This window comes from Sabethes cyaneus, chromosome 2, assembly GCF_943734655.1.
Source record: "Sabethes cyaneus chromosome 2, idSabCyanKW18_F2, whole genome shotgun sequence".
NCBI classification, from domain to species: domain Eukaryota; kingdom Metazoa; phylum Arthropoda; class Insecta; order Diptera; family Culicidae; genus Sabethes; species Sabethes cyaneus.
Window position 1 is genome coordinate 86,927,449 of NC_071354.1, and position 12,889 is coordinate 86,940,337.

Sequence of the window (12,889 nt, forward strand, 5' to 3'; positions counted from 1 at the left end):
CAAAATCCTGACCGGTAGCAACGATTGTCCCAGCATCCTCGCTATGCTACAGATATATTGTCCTCTGCGCCCGCAACGTCATTTACGTCTTCTACGAGTAAACGTTCATCGCACGAATTATGGTCAACACGAACCCATCCGTCGACTTGCTTTGGCATATAACGAAAATGACAGTAATTTTAATTTTTAGTGTTAGTGCTTTCTGCTGTTTTCTGTTCATTCAAATCATTGTAAAGTGTGTTTAGTTGTTAAGCGTTATATCAATGTAACTATGTGCATAAAAGATGCTGGGTTTTTGCGCCGCTTTGAAAACTGCATTTTCAAGGTGGCTTTTCCCATCCATATTCTTTATTCATTAAGACTATGATAAGTCGGATGAAATTATCAATAAATAACAAATATGCTGGCGAGCAGAACCAGGGGGGATCTATCGGTAAGGAATTGTGAAACTCACACGTGAAGGGACAGGCAGGTGACCATAATTTTCAATGCCGCTCTTGTTACTTTTTTTCTTACCGATATGCTGCTCTTGCCTGTATATTTAGCTTCCGAAAAGTTTGCTAGTTTGTTTTATTTACGCTAAAAAACAGATAAATGCATTATCGGGATCAAAACAATGCAAACGACAATTGCGCTGTCTTTGGGTTCGAGTTTCTGTCAACTGCAGCAGACCAAAATAGAGTTGCGAGTCCCCTGGCTCGAAATCAATCATAAAGCCGTTTGGTCCATGACAGTACAAACGTCATGGACCAAGCACCATCTGCGGTAACGCACACATGTAAGGAATTTGGCAGCAATAAATCCCCCCTGAGCGGAACCGAGCGCGACAGGGCCCGCTTGGGCAGTACAGTGGTAATAGATGGGGATGAGTTCGCGGTAGTCGACGAGTTCGTATACCTTGGCTCACTGGCAACAGAGGAGAACAATACCAACCATGAGATTAAAAGGCGTATTATAAGCGGAAGTCGGGCCTACTACGAACTCCACAAACATTTGCGGTTCAATAATCTGAGTCCCCGTACAAAGTGCATACTGTACAAAACGCTAATTAGACCGGTTGTCCTCTACGGGTACGAAACGTGGACACTGCTAAAAGAAGACCTACGAGCACTCGAAGTCTCTGCGGCGAACCTACTAGTCAGAAAGTGGTTAAAGCTGGATGGATACGTTGGGCAGGACATGTTGCTAGAATGCCGGATAACAATCCTGCAAAAATGGTTTTTCGCATTTAATCCGGTAGGAACAAGACGAATAGGGGCACAGCGAACGAGGTGGCAAGACCAGGTGGAGCGAGATCTGGCGAGCACTGGGTGCCTGCGGAACTGGAGACCAGCTGCCATGGACCGAAATAAATGGAGAAATTATAATGCGCAGGCCTTGTCGTAAGACGTTAGGTCAATTAATTAAGTAAGTAAGTAAGTAAATAAATGAGGGGCTCTGTAGCCGTAAGGTTACCGAAATCGCGTTGAGAAGCCAGAAGTCCTACGTACGAATCTTAGCAGAATTGATATCAAGTGACTTTAGCATCAGTTTATTCTCAGGCGCTTCCACATACAATATTGGTCAAAATAGTTGCATGTGACATGAATATAATGTAATGATGAAAAATGTCTTCAATGTTCTAAAATCCAATCAGAGTAATGTACCGCAGTCGATCATTTAGGAGCATAAATTTATGCTTCATGATTACATGAACATTTACTTGTTGCATGACAGCGCATTGACAGTGTTTGGTTCCACAAACACCATTTTGCGTTGGACAAAAAAATTGAAACATTATTGCGCAAAATCCACCTTCTTAGAGTCCCACGCGAAAATTATTAGCGTGGATTTTTCTGTGTCTCACACATACATTTCTAATTTAGCAATTTAACACCTCTGTTCACCTCCAATTTAACACTTTTGTACTCCTCATTGTTTGACAGGCATATCTACAACGTATCAATGTGTAGGGGATAATTAATGCTCAAATATGAATTTGCCGTAGAATTCATAAAATTGCTGCAAAGCATAATACGATTTCATGTTTTCATCGCTGGAACTACTAAAAATCTAGTTGGGAAGGTTTTGTTTTAAAACTTTCTTAGGGTAATACAAAGCGGGCTTTATGTCGGCCCGCGCTGCTACGGATCAAAGAGTCACACTCCGACGTATCCTCCAGAAATGTCGGAAGTACAACGTCGTGCCCACGCATCACGTTTTCGTGGATTTTACGGCAGCATACGATACAGTCGAGCGCGAGCAGCTATGGCAAATAATACACGAGAACGGTTTTCCGAACAAACTGACGCGGATGATGAAAACTACCATGGAGCGAGTGATGTGCTATGTGCGTGTTTCGGGGCACTCTCGAGTCCTTTCAAATTGCACAGACGGGTGTGGCGAGGGGATGGACTGTGTACACTCCTCAATGTTGAAACGAGAGGAATGACCTTCAGTAAAAGTAGCAAGCTCCTGGTCTTCACGGACGACCTTGCCATCATTACTAAAAGTTTTAGGATGTCGGAGGCAATTCACGGCAAATCTTTTTCAGATGCTGTTTTGCCGAGGAAAACCTACTTATATTTTCATAAAAGCTGGTTATTCTACAATGCTTAATGAGATATCAATATCTAAAATAAGAGACGTCCAAGCTAATCTGCTTTGCAAGGCGATGCTTTTTTTCTGGCACTTTATGCATTTGCTGCCAGAGAGATAAAAAATAATCACTAAATTACACACTAATATTTAGGTTTTGCAAAATTTTCTCAATTAAACGGTTTCATCGCACCTTTTTCGATGGCCAATTAAGCTACTTTGCCAACCATATTTATTTAATTACCGATCTTTTTTGCTCGGATTGTAATGCGATATTTTAATGCATTGTTTACGCTGCACAAAACTCCCACATGAAAAAAGAAACCTTGGTATGTAAACGATTTTATGATCGAAAGCTTACCCACAAGGTAAGCTCATTACTAAAATTTTAAGTCTGCCTCTAGCCTTGCCATCGAAGCGCTCGGCTCTGTCAGACTAGCAACCAGTTTTTTAATCAATTCAAAATCACTCAATCAACGATCATATAAAACAAGTTTTTTTTGCCTCGCTCGAATCACCAAACCACATTTAAAATCATCGCCAAATAACGAATTCATCATTAGACATTCTGCAGTTTATCTATATTTATGAAGTGCACTTACTGACATACTCATCTCTCATCAGAATCTCTCGGTATCAGAAGAGCATATCAATTCTGGGAATTTTGCGTGTGTGTGTCGAGCTCAACGCATTGTTCCAAATCAGTTCTCGCGCCGCATCCTTCCGGCGCGGCGGCTCGTCTGATAGCTGACGACGGCTTCAGTTCGCCGCCGATTTTGCATTTTTCATATTATTCGTAGGAAGGTCATCGGCCAGGCCAAGGGGCCCCCACTCAAACTGCCGGCGGGGGCGCGTCAATGTTTCAATAATTTAGTCAACTTTATTGTGCAAAATTTACGCCTTTTCGGCGAAGAAGACCACGAAGGCTTGGCCATGGAAACGGTCGCTCGTGCTCGTGCTGTAGCGTTGATGTCAATTTGGTAATTTTGGCACTTCTACTTAGACTTACTCGGCACTCGGAGTTTGCGTTCGTTCGTTCGGCCGTTTGATCTGGAAGCGCGCAAAAAAACAGAAACAAAAGCATGTAGTCGTCGTCGTCGTCATCGACGCTTTAGCCGCTTGTTGGAATATCACTTTTATTCCAAGTCTGCCTGGGAGGTCAAGTGCGGAATATTTTATACTTTGTTTACATTGCCAGCGGCTATTATTGTTATTGTTTTCGGGTATAAAAGCGATTGTGAATATTCATTAGGGTGCTTCAAATTTTGGAACCTAAACAGCAGTCAGTGGTTTGTTTCGTGTTTAGTTGTTCGGCTGAAATACTACACTGAGCTTTCAGTCTGGAAGGATTGGGTTTGCCTTCAAATTTTAAAAATCACCCTATTTATACAAGAATGTCTACCATCAAAGCCAATCACAACCATTCTGCTTATGTTTCCCTTTGTGCCCGAGTAAAGTGAAGCCAAGATAAGAGGTCACAGAACGAATGCCAGTGCGGGGCACTTACTGCTCTTATCTACAATAAATTATAATGTTTCGTTGAACCTTCATTTTTTTTCTTTGCTCGCTTATTCAGCGAACCGTAGCCAGTTCAGCCAAACTGGATCATGTGGCATTGTTTAATTATTCGATTTTAATTAACCATAAAAAACAGCTAGAGGTACTTGGCGTAGGTGCCTGTTCGCCAGTGAAAAAAAAACCGTTTCATGACTTGCTTATATTGCCAGAGCTTAGCTGGCGATGGATTAACTGTCGAACGAACTCAATAGCAGCACGACATCTTCCGAAGGCTGAAATGTGTCTTCAGGCCAACTCTACTGCGTGATGTGTTTTTCTAGTTGCAAGTAGATAAATATTATTTGACTTCTGCGAAACACTTAACTGCTTGCTTTTAGCTTCAGCAGCTCAGAGAACTATTCAAGGTAGCTCATGTTGAGCCGACGACATGGTGTACTTTTAATTTCATTACGAGCTACTTTTTGCAGACTTTGCATCTCGAAACGTAAATTTATTGCTTCCAAAAACGAAACCCTACAGGCCGAGAGTGGACCGGCTATGAGTGGGTTAAAAAAAGAAATAAAACCATTGAAACGAACCAAAGCCAGCAGCCTGGGGTCGGTCGATGGAAAAGTTTCATTTACATAGGTGCTGTAGTTGCGAAATGTCGATCAGGAGTGGAAAGCGTAGAGCTGCCTGAAGAGCAGGGTGCATGATCTATAATGAAATTACGTGACTATGCGTTATCGTGTATCCAAATGAGCTAGTTAGAATCTGGATAGACTAGTTTGCAAAATAAGGGCTAATTATTTGGCCTGTATTCAGGGCGAATGTAACACAATGAAGCTATTTTCAACTGGTCACGAAAAGTAATAAACTGGGCTATGGGCACGTTTAATGTTTTCGAGTTGCGTTATGCAGTCAAGAGCCTAGCAGTTGATTTTTTGGACTCATTTTGCTTAAACTTCTCTATAGAATTGATCACATTTATTGCAAGTAAATGTAGTTTCGAGAATCGTGATACTGTAGTAAAATTAGCGCGTGACCGAACGATTGTACACTTTTTTTTATTAGGTACATGTTTTTACAACCATCATATCCAAAAATGCCTCAGCAAAGGAACGAATAGAAATTCATTTATGAGTTTGGTGAAAGGAAGGTTGTTTACTTTGCTTGGGGATTTTCTCAAGCAATTAACCAGATTTAAAGTGCATTTTTTATGAAACAAACTGTAATGAAATGGGTTTGATCCAATTTAAGTAACTTTGCTTTCATCGAAAACTGAACTGAAAACTATGGCAAAAGTACTATTCGTAATATTAAATTGTCTGATCCTTGTGTAAATAAGCAAAACTAAACGACTTCTGAATTTTAAACTTTATCGTAGTTGCAAGTTTTAGTACTACTTAATCATGCAAAAATACATTGAAAAATGCAAAAATAGTCAATTCTTCTCAAGGTCTCAATTCCCAACTTTTACAAAATATCTAATCGGTGTTGGTTCCGGCAAAGAGGGCCAGGGAAAAAGACCAGAAACATATGTTTCGTTGCAGGCAAATATAAAACACTGTGCGCCTCCATTGCATTATTGCAGCTCCATTTCTTTAAAACGACTGGATAATGTGTAAAGCAAAGCAAAGCAAAGCCTAGGTGCTACATTCCGTTATCGAAACTTGACCTGTTTTTTCGATTTTTTTTGTACAACTGCCAGTTCGCAGCCAGCTGTTAGAATACAGGACAATTACAGGGCCAGTTGTTACGATCCAATTGATTCCAACAGCCTCTGCCAGCCGAGATTCGAAAATACGACGACTGGCTTATTAGGCCAGCATCATACCACGAGGCCAATGCGGATAATGGGATAATGTGTACCATCTACAAAAAGGGTGATCGGCTAGACTGCTGCAACTATCGCGGTATTACGCTGGTAAACGCCGCCTACAAGGTACTCTCCCAGATCCTGTTACGCCGGTTGTCACCGATAGCACAAGGTTTCGTAGGGAGTTATCAGGTGGGTTCCATGGGGGCTCGCGCAACTGCGGACCAAATTTTTACTATCCGACAGATCTTGCAGAAACGTGCCCACGCATCACATCATTATTGATTTCAAAGCAGCATACGATACAGTCGATCGAGACATGCTATGGCAGATAATGCACGAACATGCTTTTCCGAACAAACTGAGGCGACTGATCAGAGCTCCATTGGATCGAGTGATGTGTTTCGTACGCATCTCTGGGACACATTAGAGTCGCTTAGAGACGCGGCGAGGGTTGAGACAAGGTGGCGGTTTATCCTGCATGCTGTTCAACATCGCTCTTGAGGGGTGATCCGACGAGCGGGCATCGAAACGAGAGGCATGATTTTTACCAGGCTTGATTTGCTCTTTTTACTTTATTTTTGCTCTTTTGACTACAGCGTCCTAGTCAAACAAAATTCGAAACAGTGATGCACAGGCCAATTGTAGAGTTGATTATTATCTACAATATTGTTGAAGAAAGTATAGTTTTATCTTTTATATTTATGGCGCTATGGGGCTGATACCCCACTGGTAGCCGAAAGAGCACTCTTTTTGCTACCAATGGCATTGCAGCTCTGTTACGCTATAAATACAAAAGATTAAACTATACCTTCTTCAATAATATCGTAGATGTAAGTAACTCTACTTTTGTCATATAAATCACTTTTTCGAATTCTGTTTGGCTGAGGCGCTGTAGTCAAAAGAGCAAGAAAGAAGTAGAAAGAGCAAATCAACCCTGATTTTTACCAAGGGTAGCCAACTTCTAGGCTTTACAGATGACTTCGATGTCATAGCCAGTAACTTTGCGACGACGGAGGCAATCTACGCCACACTGAAAGCGGGGTCTGGAAGAATTGGGCTAAAAATAAATGCGTCGAAGACCAAATACATGAAAGGAAGAGGCTCAAAGGAAACAAACGTCTCCCACGGACGGTAACCGTTGACGGCGACGAACTAGAAGTGGTAGAGGAGTTCGTGTATTTGGGATCGGTGGTGACCGCGGATAACACTAGTAAGAAGATCCAGCGGCGCATCCAAGCGAGAAATCGGGCCTACTTTGCCCTTCGTAAAACGCTACGATCAGGAAGCACACGCCGCCGCACGAAGCTAACATTGTACAAAACCCTTATTAGACCGGTAATTCTTTAAGGACTTGAAGCCGTGACGCTGCTCACGAAGGATATACGCTTCCTTGCCGTGTTTGAGCGAAAAGTGCTGCGGACGAGATTTGGCGGAGTACAAACTGCGGAGAGGAGAGTGGCGGAGGCGTATGAATCTCGAGTTACAGGCACTACTTGGGGAGACTCCCATCGTACATCTAGCGAAAGGCTACGGTGGACCGGACACGTCGTAAGGATGCCGGACGACAGTGAGACAAAAATAGTACTCTTCAACAACCTCACCGACACCAGGTGTACCAACCATCGCAGATTTAATCAGTTTGATGAGCTTTCTGGGGAAGCTGTTCTCGTTCATGATTTTCCATAGCTCTTTCCGGTCGATGGTATCATATGCGGTTTTGAAGTCAACGAACAAATGATGCGTGGGAACTTAGATCGAGTATACGACTTTGATATCATAGCCAGAAGCTTTGCGACAGGAAATTTATGTTAGATTCAAAGCTTAAACTAGGTAAGGTCAAATACATGAGAGGTATAGGGTCAAAGCATACAAATTCCCACGGATGGTAACCGTTTTCGGCGACGAATAAGAAGTGGCAGATGAGCCCGAAACTTTGGGATCGCTGGCTGACGATGACGATCGATGGCCATACTTGGAAATGCTTCATGAATATTGCGGAGCAGCTAAGCTAGGAAGTGCAAACTTGACCGCCGGACCGAGGAACAGGTAAGAGGCGGCTAAAACAGTCTTTGTCTCGGAGCGAGTGGCGGTACATGGCACGGCAAAGAGCAAGGAAACTATTAATGGCTAACGATTGGAAACTTGGTACCTGGAATGTCCGAACTCTCCATGAACCGGCACAAGCTGGCTTGCTTGCTCGAAAGTTACATCGACTCGCAGTGGAAATCGGTGCTATTCAGGAAGTTCAGTGGCCAAATTCCGGAGAAAGGAAGTTCCGTGCAGTAGACCCTATTGCTGGCACGTCTTTCAAGTACCACATCTACTACAGTGACGGTAGAAAGGCAGAACATGGAGTCGGTTTCGTAGTGTTATGCCTATAGATTGCTGTGCTTGTTGTGATGGGCAAATTTTTCAACTACAGCCTAACAAACATGTGCGCACCCACAAATAATAAATCCGATGCATACTATACAAAACGCTAATTAGACTGGTTGTCCTCTACGGGCACGAAACGTTGACACTGCTAGAAGAGAACCTACACTTGGAGCACTTGGAGTTTTCGAACGACGGGTGCTAAGAATCATCTTTGGCGGAGTGCAAAAAAACGGTGTATGGAGACGAAGAATGAACCACGAGCTCGTGCGTCTCTACGGCGAACCAAGTATTCAGAAAGTGGTCAAATCTGGACGAACACGTTTGGCAGGACATGTTGCTATAATGCCGGACAACTATCCTGCAAAAATGGTTTTCGCATCGATCGCATCGCATTCGCATCGCATCCGGTAGGAACAAGACGAAGAGGGGCACAGCGACCAGGTGGAGCGAGATCTGGCGAGCACTGGGTGCCCGCGGAACTGGAGACCAGTTGTCATGGACCGAAACAGATGGAGAAATTATACTGCGCAGGCCTTGTCGTAAGACGTTAGGCCATTTAAGTAGGTAAGTAAGTACAACTTGCAGACTCATCATCTGTTAATAAATTTTAATGTGGCGTACGATATAGTTAAACGAAATGAGCTATGACTATGAGCTACGACGTACACCGGTTCTATGCTGAATAACAATGACAACAAAGTGCACATTCCGAAAATTACGAGTACAATTGTTTTCAATTTTCGGTGCACCTTGAATTTGCCATTATAGTAAACAAATAACAAGCCCTATCTTTGAATGTGCATGGGATTTAATTTCGGGTTCACTTGACCTGACCCTGACCTCCATTTTTGTTTATTCGCAAGCCGGATAATAAAGCAAAAAACAGAGTCTGTCATAAAGCATTGAATCAACCCTTACATTTCACGTAAATGAAAGATATTGAATTCAATCAAATTCGAACAGTGTTCTAAAAACTTCACGTGCCTAATTTTAATGTGCTTGAAAAGTTTACCAAGGGAAATTACTAATATGAGGCGTTATTGGCGTTGCATTGACAAGGAAATATTTAACTTTTCCAAGGCCAGCATGCTGATTCGCAAGAGCGTTCAGCTTGGTTTGCTATTGTTCCTCGCTCACGGCAATTTTTTTCCAAAAACAAACGTTTATACCTTTGATGGTCTTATGAGCTGATTTGAACGTGTCATTTCAAACGAACAACCAGCAAAATACAATTGAACTACAACATGTGTTTTGTTGAGAATATTGACCGGAAAGCTGTTTTATAATTCAGGGTCGTGGTTCAGGAACGATTGTGTTTTTTTGACGTAATGCGATGATGCTCTATCCGGCCAAAACGCGTATTGTCCATCTGCATGGTGTTTTTGTAGAAACGGGATCAAAATTTTTTTCAAACATTCCTCTGGTGCACATCTTAATTGATAGCCTGTTGTTGAGGGCTTGTTGTTGAAGGCACGAGAAAGAGAACGATGTCCTTCTGCAGCCATAATTTTGGCTGGTCTTCCACTACCTTGCTTGCGAATAGTTGTTGGGCATCTTAGGATATGGTAAACAGTCGAAGCCGCAACATATTCGCTTTTTAAATGTTGTACCGTATACTTTGTGCAAAGATTTCTGTGGCAGGTCGTAGAAGTGTACAACGCGCTCCCGTCATGCTTCTTGTTTCGATGCCAGTTTAAGCAAAACGGCTGACATTGATTTCGAGTCCTGTATTATTTTTTTGCACATAGGTATTAACAGTTATGTCTAAAACTAAATTTACCGTATCGTACAATTGAAAAATGTACCATCATTGTCGGTAAGAAATGATTAATTTCAAATGAGTAATCAATTCAACTTCAACAAAGTATCCATGTGTCTGACAATCAATATACACGACACGGTACGACACGAGAAAGTTTTAAACAAGATCAGAATATATTCCTCGACTGGATAGTATTAAAAAAAACTCAAATTCCACAGCTGCTTCTGCAGAACATCTGCGGCCACTCAGACCGTTTGCGGTCATTCACCACCGACCGTCGCGTCGTCCCGAACGAAGCTTTTCGACCCAACGGCAACGGTAGTGCGGCGGCGGTTTGCAGAAATCGCTGCTCGTCGTACCAGCCTCCTCTACAAGTTCCAGCCATAGAGCCAGCCAGATGAATTGGCGGTGCAATATGAATGCGAAATAAATCAAAATTAATTGACGACACCACTTTTATATTTCGCAACATTTTGCTCCAACGAACGCTGAAGCGAATTCGCGTAGTCTCCGGTTGTCCCGCGCCCAAAAAGAGTCACGTTTCATTTCGAGTTTGTTTCGAAGCCCGGACCTGGTCTCAGAAGGGTAGTTTTGTTCACACCTCATGCCAATACCTTCGACGCTGTACCTACTACCCTTTAAGTAATTTTCGTTTATCGAAAGTGGTAAACGAATAACTTAAAAAGACAAGCTTGTGCTTCTGCGGCACAAGCCGCTGCGCTATATTTGTGGAACCAGCAAGGCAGTAAGTCGATTTATAACCTTAATCCATAGCTGATCCAATTGGTACGCTGCGTTGCAGAAAGGCAGCTGGCAGAAGGTTACAACCGAGGTCGCTTACCACATGGTAGCTCACTCTTACTTTCACGTGATAGGATTCTATAAGGAAAAGCGCGACGATTTTTCGTAGTATAAATTGGCAAAACTTTAACAAGGTTTAAGACTTATGTTGATATAACTAAACTATCATAATAAATGTGTTGACTCTTTCACTCATCGAGAGTCGCATCAAGTTTTACTGGTTTATTTGCCTAGAAGCTACAAACCCAGCTAATTTTTGACTTTTACAACCGAAGTTAAATGACGATGACATTTATAGAATACGCCGAAATAGAACATTCTTTCCCGTATTTCAGACCGGAGTCAGCTTTAATTTAAATCCATTTATCATCTATATTGGTGCAATTGGCGTGACACATTTTCACTAAGCAGTTGTATAAGTGCAAACAATAAACATTCCTCAGTAGCTTAGTGTTTTACCAACAACTATAGAAAACAGTGCTAGTAGCTAGTTTTATAAACAGGCAAATATAAGTTTGATTTACAAGAAAAAAATAATATCATGCGTTAAAATCAATCTACAAATTATTATAGTTTTGATTTGAGTGCTGTTTCTAACCCCAGAAAATCCCTGAACTGATCGGGAATCGAACCCGATTATCACTCTTGTGAGAACTAGCCGACTAACGTCGCTAACTCTAGACCCATGGAGACCACACAACGAGGATTAAACAATAGGATAGGATTAGCCAAACAATTTGATATAGGATTTGATAGGATTGCTGCTGAATTTGATATGGCCACCCAGAACATTTACGACCGCACAGTAGTAAATCACCTACGATGATCTTGTTGTGATTTCTCATGTTCTCAAAGATTCTAATTGACCCATTAAATATTTTATATGAATTTGACGCTTCTCGAAATGGTTTTCTATTTCTGGTTGGTGGTGGTGGTCTGTTCTGGTGGAAATATGCCATTCCGAACTAATTAATTCTATCAGTGATGCCTAGTAGACCATAATCGCAATGAAAACGACGGATTCCGTTCTTCTCCATCGATCAGCACCCGATGGTATCGATCTTCCGGCATGCTCGAGGCACCGAATCGATTGAGATTCTGTCGGTGGATCGTAAAAACCAATAGTTTGAGTCGTAAAACAGCAGACAGTTTTTTTCCTCTTCTTTATGTTGTCTCGCACTAACTTACAACACACTGGTTCTTCTTAGAAACTTTTCTGTCACACTCAAATCAGGAAAGTGCGGTACCATGCACTATTATTAGACGCGCTGTGAATTTGTTTTGAAATTTCGCAGGAAAGAACTACTCCGCACTATGCCCTCGAAATGCGTTGGCGAACACACACAAACATCAGCTCTGGTTGCACTATAAGGAATACCGAGAAATATCACAGTTGTCGCACAATTTCTTTGCCAACGGACGAAATCCGTACCATTTGGCTACGTCGATGGCACTAAATGTTCTGCTTCGAATCCCGCAGTTGAGGTTCTCTAAGTTGTATGCCCGGCACTACGCAGCAAAAGCAGCAGTAGCATACAGTGCACCATGCTGCTTACTCATACGAAAATCCTAAAGTCAACGACTTGTTTGCTTACTGCAAACAGCGCACTTCAACAGTTGGATACCGACGGCGCGGCTCCAAACGACAACCGACGATTATGACGGACGAGGAAAGACGCGCAAAGAACAGAAACTCTGTTACCGATAACAACAAACAACCACGCGACGGCGATTCTTCACTCGTTCTGTGTGCGCAGAGCTACGCGAAACTTGCTGCGATTTGTACGGCGCCGACAATCGCGTCCTCTCAGCTGAATCCAGCGGTCCGTAGCGGTCCGCGCCTTCGCTTAATCTGTCAACCGGTGTCTGTCGATCCGGGGGCAAAGTGTGACCGGCGAGCAAATGAGTGACTGAATGAGTACACTTACATATGAGCGAACTGCAGAGCGCGCCTATCTCTTATGGCCGCGTCGATCGTAGCAGGGAAGTCGCTGTCGCGTGCGATTATATTGTTTTGTGTGCAGTGGGAGCGCCAAGAAGACTAGGGGTGTTCA

At 42.6% G+C, this 12,889-nt stretch overlaps 1 protein-coding gene across 2 annotated transcripts in view; it reads right to left on the minus strand.

Annotated features, from left to right (window-relative positions):
• LOC128738754 (uncharacterized) overlaps positions 1-12,272 on the minus strand; it is a 74,629-nt gene extending 62,357 nt beyond the window's left edge. For both annotated transcript variants that reach the window (XM_053834108.1, XM_053834107.1), the window contains exon 1: positions 12,024-12,272. The gene's annotated coding sequence lies outside the window, so the exon portion shown is untranslated. The remainder of the gene's footprint in view (positions 1-12,023) is intronic.
• Between the last annotated feature and the right edge of the window lie 617 nt (positions 12,273-12,889).